At 41.2% G+C, this 24429-nt stretch overlaps 1 protein-coding gene, 1 non-coding gene and 1 pseudogene across 11 annotated transcripts in view; 2 read left to right on the forward strand and 1 right to left on the reverse strand.

Annotated features, from left to right (window-relative positions):
* Positions 1–24429, reverse strand: part of ATP11C (ATPase phospholipid transporting 11C) — a 171579-nt gene that overhangs the window by 109493 nt on the left and 37657 nt on the right. The gene's annotated exons all lie outside the window — the stretch shown is intronic.
* LOC125117878 (thymosin beta-4-like) lies at positions 20699–20828 on the forward strand (annotated as a pseudogene).
* Positions 23064–23190, forward strand: LOC125119024 (U6atac minor spliceosomal RNA). Its single transcript, XR_007132986.1, has one exon. It is a non-coding gene; the product is annotated as a U6atac minor spliceosomal RNA (small nuclear RNA).

Raw genomic sequence — 24429 nt, forward strand, 5'->3', positions numbered from 1 at the left:
ATGGCCAAGCCTTGGGGTAATGTTGGTCTCTTCTGATCCGGAATATGACCCAAATCCCTTGAAAATAGGCTCTGCTCTCAGCAAACTGGTCTTCCTCCTCATTTTATTTATTAACTGCTGTTCTCCTGGATTGGAATTACCTGCATGAGTCTCCTTGAAAGTAAACTGAAGGTTCAACTCTGCGAAATTCAGCAACCGAATCTAAGAGACTTTATGAAGGGCTGTAGATACATAAAATCGACAAACTTTCACAAACTGGCTTCCCCCTCAAGGTGATTAGCCAGTGATTCTTGGAGCTCTGTGTCTTATTCACTTAGTCTACATTTGGGATTTGCTTCCTCAATAAACATAAGCAACACCTAAGTGTGTTATAAGCAGATGAAAAATTCTGTACATGGGTAGATGAAAGGATGGATGAATGGAGTGACACAAGTATTATGGACAAAAAGACAAGGCTCACTCATTTGATTAAACCAGCCTGGCTCCAAAATCAGAGTATCTTTTAGGGTCATTTGAGATCACCAAGGGTCATTAAGCTAATGACCTGAAATGAGAATATAGTCTGATCAAGGCTAGTGCCTCAAAGTTTAACTGTCTTATAATATATTCTAATGGGTATGTTTTGGATGCTAAAAAATCAGAGGCACGCTGACATCTGCCATTCTAATGACCTTCCTTCAGAGAGCCTAGCAATTATCAGGTTGTTTCAAAGTGGCCATACAAGAGGTGGTGAGGAAGAGGAACATACTGGCTCAGTGTGTGGGTTCTGGAGCCAGATGTCTGGGTTCAAATCCTGGTTCTGCCACTTACTACCTAAGTGACCTTGGGTAAATTCCTTAACCACATTATGTCTCAGTTTCCTTATCTGTAAAAATGAGGATTATATTGGTGATGACTTGCAAGGCAGCTGTGAGATAGTGCCTTCACACAGTAAATAATGAAACTATTAGTTGCTGTTATATAGCACCGTGAAATAGCAAATTCCTTTGCTGCCACTAACTAGTTGCTTCCAACACAGATTTTAAAATATTCATGTAAGAAATACATATCCTAATACAAATAATTGAAATACATCTGTAGGGTTATTACATCTGAAATCCAGTGGCACAAATGAAATCAATGTGAATATTTTCTAAACTAGAATAAAGACAGAGAGATACGATTTCGTAAAAATGGAAGTGCATGCCTGTAAAATCCAAATGATTATGAGTATTTCTTTAAATGAACTATTCCACATTGAGCAGATACTATTTAATTAGCATATGAGCACAATGCAGGATAGTCACCATGACTTTACTCAGGACTTCAAATACAGTTCATACAAAATGTTGCAAAAAAGGATCTATGAGTTCTCATTGCGGCTCAGCAGATTACAAATCTGACTAGCATCCATGAGGGTGAAGGTTTGATCCCTGGCCTCACTCAGTGGGTTAAGGATCCTTCCTTGCCGTGAGCTGTGGTGTAGGTTGCAGACGTGGCTTGGATCCAGCGTTGCTGTGGCTGTGGCATAGGCTGGCAGCTACAGCTCCAATTCGACCCCTAGCCTGGGAACTTCCATATGCCACAGGTGTGGCCCTAAAAAAAAAGCAAAGAAAAAAAGATCTAAAGCAAACTTCATTCAGATGGCTCCTCAAAAGTTATAACTCAGTTTAAGGATTAGAATCTGGGGAGTATCAGCAAGTGAAGGGCTCTGGGCTAGGTATTAGGCTGGAGGCAGAAATAACCAGCATGTGAAATCAAACACAACTATGAGAAGGCACGAGCATGGCAACACCTGCAGTGCCTGTAGGGAGGAGTAAGCGCATTCAGAGGCAGGCAACAGGAAGAAACCTCCCATCCTGGCCTGGTAGCACACTGACTAAAGGGGACAAGAAGGCGGTCAGAGCAGTGAGTGGCTCCGGACAAAGAGAGGATCACAGGTATCTGGCATTCACCTTCTACCATTGTTTCCAAATCAAATTAAATAATATGTGCATAGTGGCTTGGGTATTTGTGAGATCCTCTAAACCATAGAACCATCTTTTTTTTAACTCAAGCAAGTATTTAAAGAGCATTGAATGAGCTAGGCCCAGCGATAAACATCATTCCTATGCTAAACTCAGTGGCTTATTTCACCAGAAAGCCAACTCTGACTGAGCCTCAGTTTCCTCCTCTCCAGGACTCTGCTTTCCCATTCATAAAAAGTGGCTCCCAGGTGGTGCCCCAGCATCAAGCCTTGATGCTTGCCAAACGGCAGGGGCCCCTGTTCGATTTTAGTGACTGGGGGCAACGGGGGACAGAATGAAATCAAGAACCTCTCCCAGAGCCTCTGCTTTGAAGAGATTTAGAAAAACCATCACAAAAGTTTCTGCTCTTTGATTCATGTCTGTCTGTCTTTCCTTCCTTCTTTCTTTCTTGACTACACCCGAGGCACATGGAATTCCCAGCCAGGGATCAAATGGGAGCTGCAGCAATGCCACATCCATAACCCATTACACGGGGCCAGGGATTGAACCTGTGCCTCTGCAGGGACAGTGACAGACCCTTAACCCACTGTGCCACAGTGGGAGCTCCTTGTTAATGTGTTTAATAGTGAATGTTTAAAGCAAATTATTTTTAGTATCAGGACAGGGTGGGGATTTCTGAGAGAATGGTATCAGTGTATGAATGTAGGGAGTGGAGCAGTAGGAATCTGAATATAGTTCACATACTCAGATGGGCAGAGAAAATGAGAGACCTTGATGGGCCTAACACTAAGTGCAAGCCATATACATACCAGAGTTTTTAAACAAAGGAATACTCAATCAAGTTCACAGGTAAGGAGTTCCTGCCATGGTGCAGTGGGTTAAGAATCCAACTGCAGCAGCTCCGGTTGCTGCCATGGACGCAGGGGTTCCCTCCCCGGCCCAGCAAGGTGGGTTAAAGAATCTGGTGTTGCCACAGCTGTTGCTCGGGAACTTCCATATGCCACAAGTGTGGACATTAAAAAAAAGTTTATAGGTAAAACATAGTAAGACGACATTTCAATACTGTATCCATGTTTTAGGAGTTCCCGTCGTGGCTCAATGGTTAACGAATCCGACTAGGAACCATGAGGTTGCGGGTTCGGTCCCTGCCCTTGCTCAGTGGGTTAACGATCCGGCGTGGCCGTGAGCTGTGGTGTAGGTTGCAGACGCGGCTCGGATCCAGTGTTGCTGTGGCTCTGGTGTAGGCCGGTGGCTGCAGCTCCGATTCAACCCCTAGCCTGGGAACCTCCATATGCCGCAGGAGCGGCCCAAGAAATAGCAAAAAAAAAAAACAAAAAACAAACAAAAAAAACCTGTGCCCTGTAGAATCTGCCATCCTTGTTAATCAAATTCTCTACATCATTAACATGAGGAAACCTTCCCTACAAATCCTTGCCTTCCCTGAGACTTAGCTCTCTTCTGAAGACTCTTCCCCAGAGAGTCAGGGGTCAGTCTCCTCTTCCCAATGCTTGTGCAGTCCATTAATCCAACTTTCTGAAAAGCCTCTCCTCCCTTTGGGTTCATGCCATCTGGACATACAAGCTTTTCCCCCTCCTCATCATGGACATCTTGTCTCCTGGACATTTCCGTTCATTCATTTGGGTCACTGGGGGCCTTTCTAGCCCATCTCCTGCCGTCATCCTATAAAACTTTACTGTTTGTGTGAACAACCAACTCCACTCTCCTGTCTCCCACTTCTTGGACATCATTCTCTCAAGTGACCTTTACTATCCTTCATCATCTACATCAAATAGATCTCCCATTACTTACCGACACTGACAACAGACTTGGAAATTCGGCTTTGAGACCTGTTCTCTAGGTTACCTCTTGCCATTGCACTTGGAAACATCACTGTCCACATGGATAGCTCATTCAAAAACCTAGACTGTCAAGTCCCAGAACTCTTCTGTTCTAAGGATCTTCACCTTTGCTCTACTGTAGCCAGCTACTCTACGGTGACAGACTAGGATTTATCACATATTGCTTCATCTCTGACACCTCAAGGAACTGCACGCCATCTCTTAGTCTTTCAGCTCTTTCATCCCACTACAATAGCTCTTTAAAACCTCTCGTCTCTTGAGCCCATCCTTAGTTTCTCAAATTCCTTCCCTTCACTTTTCCTATACAGTGTTCATGCATGGAACCTACTCCCTCACCAGCTCCTTCAATTTCTTCCCAACCAGGCTGTCATAACTGACCTAAAGCCCTACTTCTAGGACCAATGTCAGAAATTGCTGTCTTCATCCAGGCATGAACAAAGCTAAGAACAGATTTGATAAAATCATACTAATGTGAAGGAAGATTAAGCACTTACAAATTCCTCAGTGCCACTCCACAAACCTCTCATTTGTCCTCATTCACTGCCCTCCCCACTTACCCCAAGTGCCTACTGCAAAACTTCATGATTCGCCTCAGGTCTCCCACCGCACTCCTCTCTCTACGGGGGTGACCTTGCTCCAGCATGCCTTAGAAAATCAGAGTTCTCTACTGGGTATTTCTTCACTCCTCCCTGTTGTGTGTGTGCTTTAGCTCTTGCCCTGCAGTTTCAGAAGAGGGGGTTTCGCCTCCTATTCCAGACTGATAAAGAGCCTCTACCTATGTTTCTGATCTCTGTATTCCTATCTTTTTGCATCAATAATTATTCTATCTCCCCCATAATGTCAACCACTTCACCTCTACTCTCTATCTCCCCGTTGTTGCTTAGCTTTAATGTTTAAGTCCTTATTTTCTTACACACATACACACACACTTTCTTGACAATGTATCCCCTTCCAGACTTCTCTCTCTCTTTCCCTAGTTAGGCCCAGTACAAAGTTAGGCTCTTTTAGGGCAGGGATTTGGGTGTGTTTCGTTTTGGTCCCTGGTATACCACTAACCTAGAACAGACACTGGCACATAGGTGCTCAATAATTACTTGCTGAATAAATGAGTACTTAGCCTCCTCAAAAGATTACACTTACTACGTCAACTTCCTCCCCTCCTCTTTACTCTTCCAGCCCTCTCTCTGTAAGCTGTTTCCTGCCCCTACGCCCACAGCTCCAACTACCCAAATCAGACGGACAGTTCCTTACTTAACCTCTCTCAAGGACTAACACCATTAGCCATCCTCTCCCCTCTTGAAGACTGTTTTCTCCTCTGCCTCCATGGCACCACGCCTCCTCTTACCCTCTGGATAATCCTTTTGGGTTTCCTTTGCCAAATTCGCTTGTCCTGCCACCATCCTAAGTTACTAGGCACTGATATCCCCCTAGATTCAGCCCTCAGCTCTCTTATCCTTCACCACCTGGCATGTTCTACATGGGTAAGCTAATCCAGATGCATGGATTTAATTATCATCTATATGCTGATGACACCAAAAAGTCTCTAGCCCCAGACTTCTTAGCGCTACATGCAATAGAAAAACAGGAGTTTCTGTGGTGGCTCAGTGGTAACCAACCTGACTAGTATCCATGAGCACGGGGGTTCAATCCCTGGCCTTGCTCAGTGGGTTAAGGATCTGGCGCTGCTGTGAGCTATGGTGTATCACAGATATGGCTCAAATCCTCCGTTGCTATGGCTGTGGTGTAGGTCGGCAGCTGCAGCTCTGAATCAACCCCTGGGCCTGGGAACTTCCATATGCCGTGGGTGTGCACCCCCCCCAAATAGGAAAACGATAAAACTGATATTTGAGGGCTTATGTTCCAAAGCACAATTCTAAGCTCTTTACATATATTTACTCATTTTGTGCTCATAACCAGCCCATTAGGATGGTACTCTTATTACCACCATGTAAAGATGAAGAAGCCGAGGCATAAAAAGGAGAGTAACTTACTCAAGGTCACACAGCTAGGTAGTAAATGGTAGAGCTTCTTAATAGTGATATGAGCACCCTTTTAAAATAAAATAACGGCTTTATTTCTACACAACCCACATACTATAGATTTTACTCATTTAACAACATGACAGTTTTTATTATATTCATGTTGTTGTGCAAACATCACAATTTAATTTAAAACTTTTTTTAACACCCCATAAAGAAACCTGGTACCTATTAGCAGTCACTTTTAAACTTTGATTTTAGGAACAGAAACTTTAAGATAATTACATTTTAAAAAGAAGTAATTATAATGTGTTAAGCCAATTAAGATGGAATGGTTTCTTTTTTTTTTAAGTGTGCATGTATTATTTTTACAATACAACAGATTCTTTTTTCATGTATTTAAAAGAGGAGTTTTCTACCAGGATTGGATTTACTTATATGCTACAATAAATTCAAACAAGAAAGAGCTAAATATTCCTACAACCAAATATTGAAGCCTTACTGTGTTACCGAAAGGAAGACACAGTGAACCCTCACAGGAAGAACAGTAAAAAGGAGAGTATCTTTAGAAGACTGAAGAAAGAATGACCTCTTCTTACCTACATAATTTTACATGATACATAGATGTATAATAACATGAAAAATGAAACCAACTGTACAAAGCCAAAAGAATATGTAAATGACAATTATCAACAGCATATATGGCACAAATGAAAAGAAACTGCTTAGAAGAGAAAGTAAAAGGCTTTTTTAAAACAGAAGAGTTCAATAGACTTTTAATGAACGGCAGGTGGAATGACACAGCAAAAGTAACACTGCACCACGATGCCAGATTTCCTTGTCCAGTAACTGCAAAGCATTAATGAGTTATTTCCAACCTAATATCACTTGAGGACTTGGGATAGACCAAGAAGGAGAAAGAAAGAAATAAGATTTATAAGTTATAAATGATAGGAGAAAATCACCACCACTGAAGAAATGCATCAGTATCCAATTTTACAAAACAGTAAGTCTTTCAAATGTCTTATTTCAAGCTCTTCCCTCTCATACACACGCCACTTAATTTGAGGTTCGAAATGTATTACTTCAAAATATGTCAGATGCAGATCCTACAGCTCCGAATAACCTTGAAACCAAAACTGGTGTGAAAGGACAGCTCTTTATTTCTATCTGAGATAAAGGTATGAAGAGTGAACTCATCTCTTGGAGCTGCACAGACTCTTTGTTCAATTCATACATCATGTATTGAGCACCCACTATGCCCCAGACTCTATCTTGGGTGCTGGGGACCAGAGAGGAAAAAAGATGTAATCTCTTGCCTCAAGTTAAGTAGGGGAGGAGAAATCATAGAATGAGGTAGAGTATGAGACTAAGATAAATAGCACAGCCTGGATTTAACAAGATTGTTGTGTTTTTAGACCAAGTATGCCAAACTTTTATTCTAGAAAACATGGTGAGTTCCGCTGCAAAAACCATCTAAGTCCTGGGAGAAAGAGATTATTTCTAAATTGAGGTGTGGGGGGGTGTCCATCTGAGAGGCATGAAGGTATTCTTTCACTCACTAATCCATTCATTCCAAAAATGTTTTACTTTTAAATATTTATTTATTTATTGGCCACCCTGCGGCATACGGAGTTTCTGGGCCAGGGGTCAGATCCAAGCTGCAGTTGCAACCTAAGCGGCAGCCACAGCAATGCCAGATCCTTAGCCTACTGTGCCAGGCCAGGGAATGAACCTGCATCCCAGTGCTCTGAAGATCCCGTTGCACCATAGTGGGAACTCCTACAAATATTTTACATTTAGTACCCATTATATGTCAGGCTGGAAGATACAAAGAATAAAATTCTGTCCAATCTCCCAAGGAGGTCTCTGTTTAGTGAGCACAGTAAATGAACACTGATACTATACAAGTGGAGATGAGAATAAACATTATAATGGTTAATATCTATTAAAGATTTACCATGTACCAGGTATCTTTGAAAGCAGTTCATATGTATTCTCATTTACTCCTGATAACAATCCAATGAAGTAAGCAGCTATTAGTCTTCCCATTTTACAGATGAGGAAACTGAACCAACAAGAGATTATATGACTTATCCCTGGTCAGGTGGCTTGAAAGGAACAGAGCCAAGCTATGCATGTTATCAGACTGACTTTCAAGCCTGCATCCATAACACCCATACTATCCTATCTTAAACAAATGTATAAATCAAGACTATGTAATCGTGGATGATAATCCTCACAGCAAAGTTATGAAGTAGGTTTCATCATGCCCACTTTAGAAAGGAAGAAACTGAGGAAGAGAAAGGATCTAAGTTTTCCAGCTAAACAGCAGAGCCAGAATACAAATACACATTGGCCATAAATCTATATATTAGAAATGTTAGTTCTAACCACATTGGAAAAGAAAAACTACTATGTTTATACAGTTCTTCCAGAGTATCAGAATCACACTGAAGAGTATTCATGTTTTTAAAATGCCTTAGGCACATGGTACCTTGGGGAGTAACTTCTGCATCATCTGTGTCTGCATCAAGTAGTTACCACAGAAACTAATAATTCTTCAGGACCGGCAATACGCTCTGCGCTTTGATTTGTTTTGATAAGAACAGAAACCCCCTGGAGAAGACAAACAGGACAGAGGACTGACATTACAGTTTTGTCGGTAGTACAGTTGGATCTGCTGTAATTACACTGTGTGCTGCATAAAGAATTGTTCAGGGAGAATTCTATGTTACTTGTGGACTTTGATTTCAAAGTCATTTTATCTATTAAGTCTACCACTTAGGAAAACACATTTGTTTGCATCATTCCTGAGAAGCATATAAAATAGCACTCATCAGGGCCACAGAGCAGCCTGAGTGATATGCAATTACTAAGATACTTTATTTGAACATAAACAACTGATGTCACATACAAATACTGCTTCAGAGTTAGAGGAGAAACTAGAAAAATTTTACTAGCAGAAAATGCAACATTTCCCAAAATGCTGAAGCCATGAGAAAAAACAAATTTCCCAAAGTGTTTTTTCAGAAATATTAGCAAAAGAAGTATTTTAGAATAACTGAAGCATATGTAATCATGTTATGGGACATTCTTTACATATCCAAGATAATTTTCTAATTTGTATTACATAAAATGAAACAGTATATGTGTTATATTAATATTTAAGTATAGTTTTACACTTATTAATTTTAATTTGTTCTTTGGATATACATTCCACTATATTTTTAGGGTTTAACCTCATACAAATGAAGTTACAAGTTTCTTAACTTTAAGAAATCCCAAGTTGTTTTAACTTCATGCCAATGTTTTTCCCCCCAATGCCTGCAGCATGAGGAAGTTTAGGGCCAGGGACTGAACCTGCGCCACAGCAGGGACCTGAGCCACTGCAGTGACAATGCTGGATCCTCAACCTGCTGAGCTATGTGGGAACTCCAGTAAGTGTTAATTTCTATCATCACCACCCACACGCCTGTTATCTGAAAAGAGAGTAAGGAACAAATATTAAATACTACTTTGCCAGATGGAGCTTAGTACACATACAGTTTCACTTTCCAAGATACAAAAATGAGTCATTTTGTGCCTTTCTCAATCAGATTTCAGGAAAGTAAAGATTTGCCTATTCTAATTTACTAAGTCTGTATCAATTTCCTTCCTGGCTACAAAAAATGAAGGGCCCTGAAGCTGATGAAAACTAAGCAAGGAAGTAAAAAGGACCTCAACTGAGACGGATCTACTAGCCCAAACCCAGGCTGGAATTCTATAATAGTATCAATATTCCTCAAAAACTGAAGTCTGGATGGGCTTACTGCTCTAATAAAGGTCAAAGTTCAAGAATTCCCATTTTTGCCTAAAATGTTTATGGTTTTCTCTTAGATATTCACATATTTGAACAAACTGCTATAGTAATAATTAAAAATCCAAATCTAATATAAAGAAGACAAAATAATAGCATTGAAAAATATGTCTAAATTCCATCCAAATATTTATTTCACAATGACTTACTTGATACTTTCAAGCAATAACAGACTAGGCTCCGGAAATACAGGGATAAACATGTAGCTATACTAGTTATACCTAAGGCCACCTTCCCAAGAAAGGAATAATAATAACTGTGTTGAAAGTTATTAATTACCAGGCACTCCTGTAAACATGTTTTATAGACCTACTTTTTCAGTCTACACAACTCTGTGCAGAAAATGACTTTTAGCCCCATTTTACAGAAAAGGAGACTCAGGCACGGAGAATTATGTAATCTGTCCTTGGTCACAGATAGGGTCCAAAGTCAGGCACTCCAGCACCAGAGAGTACACTCATAACATACACTCTCTGAGGCAGCTGAGGCAAATGTTTGTTTAATCAGTCAATAAATATCCAATGAGTGCCTACCATGTACCTGGTACTGGTTTATTTAGGCAGTAAGAATTCCACAGTTAATAAAAGGCACGAAGGACAGCACTATCAAGGAAGAAAGATAAGAAGTGTTGGGGGGAAATGGCAATTTCAGATAGAACTGTGAAGGAAGGTGGCTTCACCAATAAAGGAGGGACTCCTCCCACCCTGCTCACACACAGACACAGATAAACCGGGTAAGGATTTCCCCCATGGCTGCAGTCTCTAAAAACTCACAATCTGGTAAAGAAGACAGGCACTCAAAGAGATCACTATAATCTGGTGCGGTGAAGGTAACATCTTAAGAACTATCAGCAAGAGGGAGTAGGGAGGGAATGTAACTCAAACTCAGGGTAACAAAGACGATGGAGTAAAGCATGAAGCAAGTCTTACAAAAATGAGCAGTTAGACAAGGAAACAAAAGGGAAGATCTAGCAGCGGAGCCTGCAGAGGAGCAGCAAAAACCCAAGGGCAGAAGAAGGCAAAGAGTGACTGGGTGCTCTACAGGGAGCTCCCCTACTGCTGAAGGAAAATGTGTAAGGAGAAGGATGGCAAGAAGGATGGCAAGGCTGGACAGGGCCCAAGCACACTAGGCTGCATGTGCCTACATTCATCTACGCAGGAACTAGGGAGGGCCTGGACCATAGAGAGCTTCTGCCACGAGAATGGAAAAAAGAGTAGATGGAACTGTTAGAGCAAAGAACTAAGAGGACTTGGAGGTCCATTGCTTGGATGGTAGTAAATGGAGACATTGTCCACTCAGGGAATACAGAAGAATCAGATTTGTGAATGGAATAAGGTGCTGGGGACACACTAGGGCTTCCGAGGTGCCTGTAGGAAAGCCAAGCGACTCTCTTCAGTGGGCAGCCCCAAATGTAGGTCTGTAGCTCAACGGGGAGGACTGGTCTAGGGAAGAAAGAGAGATTTGTTCTTCATCTGCCCAAACTCAATGGAGGGCATGACATGGATGAGACCATCCTGCAAAAAGAAAGCCAAGGACAGACCTTTAAAGAACAATATGTGAAAGGCTTCCTATGATTTTATAATGCTATATATCAATCGGCATATTTAAAGTGTACAAGGAAATAGTTTACATGTTCACAGAGTTGGGCAACCATGACCATGATTCAGTTTCAGAACATTTTCATCTGCTAAAATGAAACTCTGTAACTGTTCGTCACTCTCCATCTCCCTGATTCTTCTCCTCCTCACCAGCCCTTGATAATCACTAATTTACTTTACACCTACTCTGAACCTTTTCTCTAAATGGAGTCAAACACTGTGTGATCTTTAGTGTTTTCTTTCACTTAGCGTAATGTTTGAAAGTTCATCCATGTTGCAGGATGTTATCAGTGCTTCATTCCTTTTATGGATATATGATATTCCACTGTAGGAATATACCACATTTGTTTAATTATGCATTCATCAATTGGTGGACATCTGGGTTATTTTCACCTGTTGGCTATTATGAATAACTCTGTTATGAGCATTTGAGGACAAGTTTTCCTGTAGACAAAGGCTTTCATTTCTCTTGGGCATACACCTAGGAATGCAATTGCTGGGTCATATGGTAATTCCATGATTAACTTTTCGAGGAAATAGCAAGCTGTTTTTCACAATGGCTGCAGCATTTTACATTCCCACTGACAATGTATGAGGGCTCCAATTTCTCCATAGCCACACCAACACTGGTTATTTTCCTTTTCTTTTTTAAAAACGTCATACTAAAGGGCCTGAAGTGGTATCTCACTGTAGTTTTGATTTGCATTTCCCAAATAACTAATGATATTGAGCACCTTTTCATGTGGTTATTGGCCATTTGTGAATCTTCTTTAGAAAAATGTCTATTAAGATCCTTTGCCCCAATGGTGAAAAGATGCTCAACATCACTAATTATTAGAGAACTGCAAATCAAAACTACAACGGGGTATCACCTCACACCAGTCAGAATGGCCATCATCAAAAGTCTACAAATAACAAATTCTGGAAAGGGTGTGGAGAGAAGGCAACCCTCCTACATTGTTGGTGGGAATGTAAATTGGTGCAGCCACTATGGAGAACAGTATGGAAGTTCCTTAAAAACCTAAAAAGTAGTGTTACCATATGATCCAGCAATTCTACTTCTGGGTATATATCTGGATAAAACTTTCTTGCAGAAGTATACATGCACCCTTATGTTCACAGCAGCACTATTCACAATAGTCAAGACATGGAAACAACCTAAATGTCCACAGACAAGATGACCGGATTAAGAAGATGTAGTATATATACATGATGGAAGACTACTCAGCCATAAAAAGGGATGAAATAATGCCATCTGCAGGAACATGGATGCTACTAGAGATTCTCATACTAAGTGAAGCAAATCAAAAAGAGAAAGACATACACTATATGACATCACTTATATGTGGAATCTAAAATACAGCACAAATGAACCTATCTACAAAACAGACCCATGGACAGACCCATGGAACAGACTTGCAGTTGTGGGTGGGAGGGGGAGGAATGGAGAACTGGGACTTTGGAGTTAGGAGATGCAAACTATTACATTTAGAAAGGATAAAAAATAAGGTCTGACTGTATAGCACAGGGGACTATATCCAATTTCTTGGGATAGACTTATGATGGAAAAGAATATAAAAAAAGAATGTATATATATGTATGACTAAGCCACTTTGCTGCACAGCAGAAATTGGCATACTATTATATATCAACTATACTTTCATAAAAATAAATTAAATAAAAAACAAGACTGCTTGGGGGGGGGTACCACGATTGGCTTGGTTTCGACCAATTGACAGATGTTGCAGAGCAGGGCCATAAAAAAGAAAGATACGGGGTTCCCGCTGTGGCTCAGCAGTAACAAACCTGACCAGTATCCATGAGGATGTGGGTTCAATCTCCACCCTTGCTCACTGGGTTAAGGATCCAGTGTTGCTGTAAGCTGTGGTATAGGTCGCAGCTGCTGCTCAGATCCTGAGTTGCTGTGGCTGTGGTGTAGGCTGGCAGCTGCAGCTCCGATTCAACCCCTAGCCTTGCAACTTCCAAATGCTGCAGATGGGGCCCCTTAAAAAAAAAAAAAAAAAAAGATACATGCACCCTAATGTTCCTAGGTGCATTATTTACAATAGCCTAAGACATGGAAGTGACCTAAGTGTCCAACAACAAATGAGTTGATATAACATGATATATATATATATATATATATATATATATATATACATATATGCACACGCACACACACACACACACACAGGAATATTACTCAGCCATAATAAAAGAGTGAAAATAACATCATTTGCAGTAAAATGAATGGACCTAGAGATTATCATACTAAATGAAGTAAGTCAGGCAGAGAAAGACAAACAGCATATATTGTTTATACGTGGCATCTAAAAAAAATGGTACAAAGGAACTTATTTTCAAAACAGAAACAGACTCACAAAGAAAACAAACTTATGGTTACCAAACGGAAAAGGGATAAATTAGGATGAACATATACACACTATACATAAAACAGATAAACAACAAGGTCCTACCATATAGCACAAGAAACTATATTCAGTATTTTATACTAACCTATAATGGAAAAGAATCTGAAAAAGAATACATATATATAAAAACTAAATCATTTTGCTGTTTACTAAAATCCAACACAACATTGTAAATCAACTATACTTCAATTTTCAAAAAAGATCTTTGCCCGTTTTTCAATTGGGTTGTCTTTTTATTGTGGAGTACACACTGTTTTGGAGTCCCTACTCTGATGCTTACTACCTGTGGAACCCTGGATAAGTCATTTCAACTTTCTCTATTCAGTTAACTCATCTATACATTGGGCACGGTGGTACCTACTTCACATGCTGTGATAGGCAGTGCTAGTGATCATTAAATGGTAGCTGTTATTGTTCAAAATAATATTTAAATACATTTTTAGATATGTCTGTTCAAGTCTGTAGTGATGGTTTTCAATCTCATTGTACCAAAAGGTTTTTTTATACTGGCTTTATTTTTTTATTTTATTTTATTGAGGTACATTTACTTTATAGCGTTGTGTTTACACTGGTTTTACTTTTTAATTTTTTTTTTTTTGGTCTATTTGCCATTTCTTGGGCCGCTCCCGCGGCATATGGAGGTTCCCAGGCTAGGGGTCTAATCGGAGCTGTAGCCACTGGCCTATGCCAGAGCCACAGCAATGTAATTTTTTATCACAGTTGATTTACAGCGTTCTGTCAATTTCTGCTGTACAGCAAAGTGACCCAGTTACACGTATATATATGTTCCTTTTTTAAAATTATGAACTATCAAAAAAGAAATAAAAAAATAAAAAGATAAAAAAACCCACATCATTACTTCAGTTGTTATTTTAAAAACAGCTTGTGTGATTCTACAAAGAGTAAATTAAAATGTAGAAGGATGCTTGTTCTCAGTATTATTTATAATAGTAAAAAAAACCGAACTAATCCAAATATCCATCAGGAGGGAACTGTTTCAATTAACTATGGACTATCCAAACAATGGACTATTGTGCAACTGGTAAAATATGTGAGTAGCTCAATATGTACCAATATGAAATTATCTCTAACATACATCAAATGAAAAAGCAAATTAAAGAATACTATGTATTGTATGATTCCAATTGTATATTATGAAAAAGATATATATGCATAAATGTATGAGTGTGTATGTGCACAAGCACACGTATGCTTGCACAGACACAAAAGCAACCTGAACAAGAAAAGAAACTTAACAGTGGCCACCTTGGCGGAATAGGGCTGTGAGTGAAGTGGGGATATACTTTTTTATATTTCTGTAGTTTAAAAGAGTTTTAACTGCATATAATAATTTTCAATTTAAAAAATCCTGGTAACTGTCAATTTTTTCTCAAGCATATCTATCCTAGTTACATAAAATATAAATGAGAGAGAAAAGGCCTGATTTAAAATGAATCACTCCTACTAATTTTAAGATTAGATAAAAACTGATCTGAATTTTAAGTTATTATAAAGTACAGTTTGGTCCCCATTTGGCTGACACAGCCTGAGTATTTCAGATAAGTGAAGGGGAGTTCCCGTCGTGGCGCAGTGGTTAACGAATCCGACTAGGAACCATGAGGTTGAGGGTTCGGTCCCTGCCCTTGCTCAGTGGGTTAACGATCCGGCGTTGCCGTGAGCTGTGGTGTAGGTTGCAGACGTGGCTCGGATCCCGCGTTGCTGTGGCTCTGGCGTAGGCCGGTGGCTACAGCTCCGATTCGACCCCTATCCTGGGAACCTCCATATGCTGCGGGAGCGGCCCAAGAAGTAGCAACAACAACAACAAAAGACAAAAAGACCAAAAAAAAAATTAAAAAAAAATCAGATAAGCGAAGGAATTAAAACGCAGCAGTGCTACTTCTATGCAGCTATTTCGACCACAGTAACTTTCAGAACAACAGCCTCTCAAAGAGTCCACATCAACCTTGATTGTATGATGAAATATATGATTTCTGTGCCAATTCTGAAGAAAATCTGACACCCTGAAAGTGCTTTAAAGATTGATTACATTGAGTCATACTTTCAACAAACATTTATTGAGCACCTACTGTACATTCAGCAATCTGTTAGGTACCAGAGACTACGACAAATGCTAAGAGAAGCATGTATAAAATGTGCTATGGTCACAGAGCACAGGGACAGGAGAGATTCATTCTTTCCCAGGCTGTCCGGGAGGGGAGATCTAAGACAGCTTCACAGAAGAAAGGACATTTGAGCAAGGTCTAGGACTTCATCAGAGAAGGGGGATAGACGCAACACCACAAAGAGGGAAGAGCAGGAACAAATGCCTGGAAGTATCTGGCAAACACCTAGAGGCATGTGAGGTATCTGAGAGCCTGTGGCTAATCCAGTTTGGCCAGAGACTAGGGTACTGGGGTGAAGAGGAGTATATATGTGACTATAGGATGGAAGGCTGTCAAGGTAGGCCTGAGGAAGCCTCTGAGGGAGTTTCAGCACCCCTAGGCTGTAGCACAGAGGTAACTGCATATGGCAAGACTAGTATTTTTTAACAGCACCCTCTTGATTAAGAAATATAAGAAAATAATTACTTTAAAAGTTAGGATAATAGTTATTTTGGAAGAAGGGAAGGTTTGTGACTGGGACAGGGCACCTAGAGGGACTTCCAGGGTGGCTGACAATGTTCCATCCATTTCTTGATCTGGATGGAGGCTTTTTTTTTGGGGGGGGGGGTCTTTTTAGGGCCGCACCTGCAGCATTCCCAGGTTGGGGGTCCAATCCGAGCTGTAGCTGCCAACCCACACCACAGCCACAGCCACAGCCACGCCAGGTCTGAGCCACATCTGCAACCTACACCACAGCTTATGGCAACGCTGGATCCTTAACCCACTGAGCAAGGGATCAAACCGGTGTCCTCATGGATGCTAGTCGGTTATGTTACTGCTGAGCCACAATAGGAACTCCTGGATGGAGATGTAAAGTATGTTTGCCTTTGCTCTGTGGTATTAAGCTACACATGTGAATGCTTAGAGTTTTTTTTAATCCTTCTCTCATTTTACAATTAAAAGTCTTAAAAAAAAAGCAAGCACCCTTTTGTGACACTGTGTAGTCAAACTAGAGATAAGAGGGAACTAGAAGGAAGGTATGTAAAGAAGTTATTTCATCTAGATGTAAGATGAAGAGGGCCAGACCCAGGGCAAGGACAGTGGGAGTGAGGAGGAAATAAACTCACTTGAGAAACATCTTGAGAGTTAACTGCCAGAGGCACCGTGAAGATACAGAGAGTAAGTTCAGCTTTGGACATAGTGAGCATGACCTTTGGGACTTCAAATACTACTTTTCCTTTTCAAATTTATAGCTTTCCTTTACTTTGGTATCCATCTATCAACAGTAATATCCTATTCCCTATCAGTCATAATTCAATTCACGTTTCTGGCTTTCAAATAGGATAAAGAAGTGAGACAGGAGTAGTTCTTTTTTTATTTTTTAGGGCTGCACATGCAGCCTATGGAAATTCCCAGGCTAGGGGTTGAGTTGGAGCAGTAGCTGCCAGCCACAGCTGCAACCACAGCAACGAGCTGCGTCTGCGACCTATACCACAGCTCACGGCAACGCGGGATCCTTAACCCACCGAGTGAGGCCAGAACCTACATCCTCATAGATACTAGCTGGGTTCGTTACTGCTGAGCCACGAGAACTCCCAGGAGTAACTTCTGATGTAACAAGACCAGAAAAGAAAGGACGACTATGGTTAAGAGAGGTGTGTATAAACCCATGTAAAGGAGAAGCTCTTTCATGAAATCAGTGACGGTAGTGAAAGACAGAAGTAAACAAACACTATCCCAAGCGAACTATTCCACTAAAATGGAAGAAAAGTTCTGCAAGGCAAAGACTATTGAGTCAAAGAGTTTCCCAACCCGACCAACAAAAATCAGGAGGGGACTGCACCATGTACCCATGTTACATTCACATATCTGGGAAGTGTTAGGTATATGAACCTAAAGAAGAATTATAATAGAAATTCGAAGGTGAGAGTGACGGGCCGATGAGAAAGTGAAGAAAAGGTCACAGCACAACGGAGGAGCAAGCAATATGGGTTATGCACAAGCCCAAATGAGCTGTCTTCACGTGAGAAAAAGATGGCTATCAGCAACTGTGTGTGTTAGATTAACTACAGAATGGGCCAGGGCAGCCCATGGCCCTAGTGCCCCATGCTGTTTTATCATGCAACAGGCACTCACCAAATGCGTAAACCAATTTTGATAATATACACCTAGAAATATTACGATTTTACCCTTATACCTTTGTGTCTTCTACTGCATAATAATAAGAAAACCTAGGTACTGGGAGTTCCCTCATGGCTCAGCAGGTTAAGGATCTGGTATCGTCACTAGTGTGGCTCAGGTTCCATCCCTGGCCCCAGAACTGCCTCATGCCGTGGGTGTGGCCACCCCCCCCCCCAGAACCTAGTTACCATTTATTCAACATATACTCTATGCCAGGCACAGCCTAAGACCTCAGCATGCATTACCTGGCCGAATACTCACAGCAAGTCCAATAATGAGGTGCCAATATGATAAAGTTGCATCCCTTACAGTGGCACCTCTGAGAAATAAGACACGAGGGAGACTGCATAGGACAGAACTGGGCAAGGGCAAGGGCAAAAGAGAATGGCTGCCTCACACACAGTCCAACTCAGGTCACTAAGGTAAAACATCACATAGGGATTGGGAGCTAAATCTCTAGTTAGTGACAAAGAGTGATTTTGTGGGATCTTATCCTGAGTATGTCTATCTTCTCTGGCAACATGTGGCAGTGGTAGGCGGTTGGTAGTGATAAAGATTTGGGATTGTGGCCAGCTCCCTGTTTCTTTCCATCAAAAATATGGCCAACATCTGGCAGCATCAGCAAAGGTCAAGATGAATGAGTCTCCATTAATTCATATGTTACAAACTAGATTGTCAAAATTGGTCCAATTCCATTATAGATTTATAGTTCAGCTGCACTGATCACTAAATCTATACATGAGCCATTAGGTGGGCCTTTAAATCTGTTTGTTTCATGGAAATTTCTATTCTGGTAGTAGTTGTAAGAGATTTGATCTTTATCGTACTTTCCTGGCAGCAGTAAAATTCCATTTCCATCAACTCTGTTTCCTCTCAGGAAATACTCAAAACATTGTTCTCAACTATGAATCATTTTTGACTGCCAGGAAAAAACTCCCCTCCCTCTCCCCACTCCCATTTTGCATCAAAATGTACTTTCCCTAAAACAGTTTTGGGGAAAGACATACTTACTTGAAGAAAGGAAAAAGATTAAATTCTTCAATCTTCCCCATCTATGGCTCTGCTGAAGCAGTTCACCCTGCCTCAACTATCTTCTCCCTTAGAGCTGCCTATCCAAGTGCCACCAACTCATTCATTCATTCAACAAATACTCCCTCAGCACCTACTAGTTTTTCAGATGGTAGGGGTTCAAATAACTATATTAGGAATTAACTAGGCAGAGATTAGAGGATGATCTCTGTAGGCAGTGGGACTATCATGTGACATGCTCAGAATTTCCTTCGGGGAAACATTTAAAGCTGGCCCTTTAAAGACAAGCAGGAGGAATTAAATGGAAGAGGAAAGGCATTTGCGGAAGTCAAGAAGGCCTCCAACGACAGGGAGCACAACCGAACTGCTGCCTCAATGATTCATTCTAGTGTTTGTGCTGAAGGCATGCTTCCAAAGGCACCTGCCCAGTGACTGAGTACAGCGGGGACACGACTGTACTGACCACTGACGCTAACTCCCCAAAGGCTTTTCTGAACCTTCCTTCTACTGCACAGCATCTAGGTAGCTTCTGCCGAAGCTACGCTGTCTCCGATTCACTAGGGGTCAGACTTGCATCATGGACCACTGGCACTCCCACCCGTTCCATTTCCCTCGCCACCGTCTCTCACCCAGGCGGTTGGTTACAAAATCCTTGTCTCTTTATTCCTAACTTTCTGCTTTTCAGAGGACCTAGACTAAGACAGCATTCTAGACAGAGGGCGCAGCATGAGTAAACACCCAGAGGCATAAAAAATGACATGCTCTGAGCACCTAGAAATATTAAGATTTTACCCTCACACCCTTGCTTCTTCTACTGCATAATAATAATAATAATAATAAACCTAGCTACCATTTATTGAACAAATACTCTATGACAGGAATAGTCTAAGCCCCAAGCAGGCATTACTTGGGTAAATACACACAGCAAGTCCATGATGTAGGTGCCAATATTCATCCCCATATTACAAACGAAGAGACTCACATCCCTTAAGGTGGCACCTCTGGAGAAACAAGAGGGAGAATTTATAGGACAGAACTGGGCCTGGGCAAAAAGGAACGCCTGCTTCGTACACAGTCGAACCCAGGTCATGAAATAAGTACTTTGTGTTAAACACTGTTCTAATCATCATAGGGGTATAGAGATTAAAGTGAAACAAACAAAAAATACGATTCCATTCTTCAGGACCTCACACGCTAGCAGACAAGATATACAAATGGCCAACAAGCACTAGGATATTGAGAAATGCAAATCAAAACTACTATGAGGTACCACCTCACACCAGTCAGGATGGCCATCATAAATAAGTCCACAAATAACAAATGCTGGAGAGGGTGTGGAGAAAAGGGAACACTCCTGCACTGTTGGTGGGAATGTAAATTGGTACAACCACTGTGGAAAACAGTCTGGAGGTTCCTCAGAAAACTAAATATAGAACTACCATATGATCCAGCAATCCCGCTCTTGGGCATCTATCCAGACAAAAATAGAACTAAAAAAGATGCACTCCTATGTTCATTGCAGCACTATTCACAATAGCCAAGACATGGAAGCAACCTAAATGCCCACTAACAGATGAATGGATTAAGATGATATGGTCCATATTTACAATGGAATACTATTCAGCCATTAAAAAAAAAAGAATGCACTTGGCAGCGGCCACTGTGTAGACCGGATTCTGCTTGCTCATGCCTCTCCCTGCTTCCTCTGCAACCATGTCTGCCAAACCCAATATGGCTGAGATTGAGAAATTTAGTTAAGTCAAAAGTGAAGACAGAAATGCAAGAGAAAAATCCACTTCCTTCAAAAGAGACAATGGAAAAGGAGAAGCAAGCAGGTGAATAAGGTGTGTGCTGCCAAAATGCACTGTACACTCCACAAGCACTGCCTTCTGATCTTCCTTCTTTTAGCTGTTTAAGATGCAAAGAGGTCGGATCAAGTCTAAGTGACTGTGCTGCCCCTTTTCACATCAAAGAACGGAGAACTACTGACAGGAAGGCCATGCCTGCCTCTCCCATTGGCCTGTTTCGCTGGGAGGGAAGGAAAAAAAAGCGAATGTTGAAGGAGGAAGCTGGGTGGAATCTACTGTATAAAGAGCACTGCTCCAAGGTGTCCTTCGGGCTGTAAAATGCAGTTTTTTGGGGGGGGTGTTGTCTTTTTGCCATTTCTTGGGCTGCTCCCGCAGCATATGGAGGTTCCCAGGCTAGGGTTCAAATCGGAGCTGTAGATGCCGGCCTACACCACAGCCACAGCAACTCGGGATCCGAGCCGCGTGTCTGCGACCTACACCACAGCTCACGGCAACGCCGGATCCTTAACCCACTGAGCAAGGCCAGGGATCGAACCTGCAACCTCATGGTTCCTAGTCAGATTCGTTAACCACTGCACCATGATGGGAACTCCCTGTAAAATACAGTTTAATCAGAGTGTCATCTTTTTTTGTTGTTGTTGTTCAAATGATTTTAATTATTAGATGAAATGCACACCTTTTAAATATGTAAATAAAAAGTTTTAAAACGTGAAAAAAAACTGCAGTAATGCTATTTGCATCAACATGGCTGCAACTAGAGATTCCCATACTAAGTGAAGTCAAAACCGCAGTAATGTTATTTGCATCAACATGGCTGCAACTAGAGATTCCCAAACTAAGTGAAGTCAGAAAGAGAAGGACAAATACCATATGATATCACTTACATGTGGCATCTTAAATATGGCACCAACAAACCTATCTACAAAACAGAAACAGACCCATAGATGTGGAGAACAGACCTGTGGTTGCCAAGGGAGGCAGGGGAGGGAGTGGTATGGACTGGGGGTTTGGGGTTAGTAGATGCGAACTATGATATTTAGAATGGTTAAGCAATGAGGTCCTACTGTACAGCACAGGGAACTCTATCCAATCTCTTGGGATAGACCATGATGGAAAATGACATAGGAAAAGGAATGCACACACACACACACACAGAGCTGGGTCACTTTGCTATACAGCAGAAATTGGCACAACACTGTGAATCAACTATAGCAAAAAATTTTTTTAAAACTTGAGTTCTGGATACTGATGTAATAAAAGAATGGTGATCTTTGGGAAAACATATCCCTTTGGTCTGTTTTTTCAACATAAAGTAAAAATAAGACTACCCTAATTTAATTAAGGTGTAAATTAAGTTAGAAAATATGGTCATTATGCCTTGAAAACAGTAATATGTAAAATATCATATTTTCACTTAAAAATTTGTTAAGAGGGTAATCTCAAAGAGTTCTTAACACACATAAACACAAAATAAACATAAGAGAAGGAGGAGACTTTAGGAGGTGATGGATATGTGTATTATCCTGAGTGTGATACTGGTTTCAAGAGTGTATGCATTATGTTTAAACCTATCAAATTGTATACATTAAATATGGGCAGTGTTTTGTATAACAATCACACCTAAATAGAGTTGTTTGACAAGTGACCACCAATTTTGATTTGTAACACCACCAAGACATGGTGTGATATTATCCAAAAATTCTCAAACTACAATTGATTTTCCTTTGTTTCATCTGTCACATAGCATTTTTATGTGGAAAGGTACTGCTAGGAAATCAAATAATAATGAGAATCAATTCCCAGAAGGCTATGGATTGCTAGAGCTGGAGCCAAAAGCCCTCCTTAGGTCCTGGACACTAGAAAGGTCATCTGATGATGGCCTGATGTTGATATCCTTTCTCAGACTCAGGCTTTTTTCTCATTGCTGCCTCCTGACTTGACTGACGAAACACAGAAGCTCTTGGGCCCTACTTGTGAAAACCAAAATAACCTTACCAAAAAAAGGAATCATTACCTCCAAACAGCCTGAAGTGGTCTGTGTCAGATAAGATAGTTTCAATGACTCAGAAACTGTCAGATGCGCATGAGCTGACTAAAGCTACCTATCAATGGTGGTTGCGCATGTAAAATGAAAGCATCTCCAGTCCTCTGGGCTGAGACAACCACTTCCAGACCACACACTACACGCGTGCACACACACACACACACACGCAAGCACTCTCTTTTGATAGCTTAAAGACCAAATAAATATGAAGAAAAACACTCTACTTGTATTGTATCACAGGCTAGGTTAGCACTTCCCTTAAAAAAGAAAGTATGAAAGCAGTTCTAGTGACCTGTAAACATACATGGTTAAGGAATTACCAACAACTTTGCAGCATCTAACTCTAATTTTTATCCATAAAATGTAATAAGAGAATAATATATCATGGCCATTTGTGATTTTAGCCTACGAACGAGAGGCTCAATATTCTTAACCCAAACAATGCCAATTATGATATCAAAAGCCTAAGAAGAAAATCCATATGATTATTTATGCAGATGAAGAAAAAGTATGATACTCATTCAAGAGCCATTCGTGATTTTAAAAAATACTCAGGGAGCTCCTGTTGTGGCTCAGTAGGTCAAGAACCTGACATAGTGTCCGAGAGGATGCAGGTTCCACCTCTGGCCTCGCTCAGTGGGTTAAAGTTCCAGCACTGCCACCAGCTACAGACGCGGCTCGGATCCCGCGTTGCTGTGGCTCTGGCGTAGGCCGGTGGCTACAGCTCCGATTCGACCCCTAGTCTGGGAACCTCCATATGCCGTGGGAGCGGCCCAAAGAAATAGCAAAAAGACAAAAAAAAAAAACCAGTGGTAGAAGTCTTTTAGGTAGCATTCTCAGTGCATCAAGGGAGACCTAACATGCAAAATAGACTACAGAAGATGTGTCTTCATTTCTTTACTCATCCATTTATCCAACAAGTATTTACTGACTGCCCATTCTGGGCCAGCCAGTCTGGGTTAAGGCTGAGGACCTAGAGATACCTGCCTGGTCTAGAGCAGTTTACAATCTGGTGGCAGGGGTGGGTGGGAGTATATAAGGTACAATAGCAGCCAATAGGCTGGAGTACACCTTAATGGGAAGGGAAGGTTCGTTATGATTCATTCCTCCCTGTGCACCATTTTCCACCAGTTTTCAGTGCCCCAGAGTTTATCATGAAGATGAGACCGGCAGTCATTCCCGGTAGCAGGAACAACACACACAACAGAAGTGTGAATAGCCAGGAAACTGTACAAAATTTGGGCGGCCCTGAGGCCTGATGAAAAATGGTGTGTATGAGACTGGAGAAATAGGCATGAACCAGAAGGTTGAGGGCTTTAGCATTTGTGCCAGAGTTATGTCAGTTTGTGGGGTAGACGATGGGGAGTCTATTAACAAGGGCGTAACAAACCAAGATTTGCTTTCAGAAAGATGATTCCAAGGGCAGGTCAAGGATAGACAGAGGCAGAATGGAGATCCCCACACACACATACACCTTTATTGAGTAGTTGACAAACTGGTGGTAGACCAGAAAGTTGGTGTTGATTGGAGCAGCAGAAAGCCCCTCTACGAACCAATCTTCAGTCATGCAGAAGAAATGACCCACTGCCCTA

This window comes from Phacochoerus africanus, chromosome X (genome assembly GCF_016906955.1).
Source record: "Phacochoerus africanus isolate WHEZ1 chromosome X, ROS_Pafr_v1, whole genome shotgun sequence".
In the NCBI taxonomy this organism is placed as follows: Eukaryota; Metazoa; Chordata; class Mammalia; order Artiodactyla; family Suidae; genus Phacochoerus; species Phacochoerus africanus.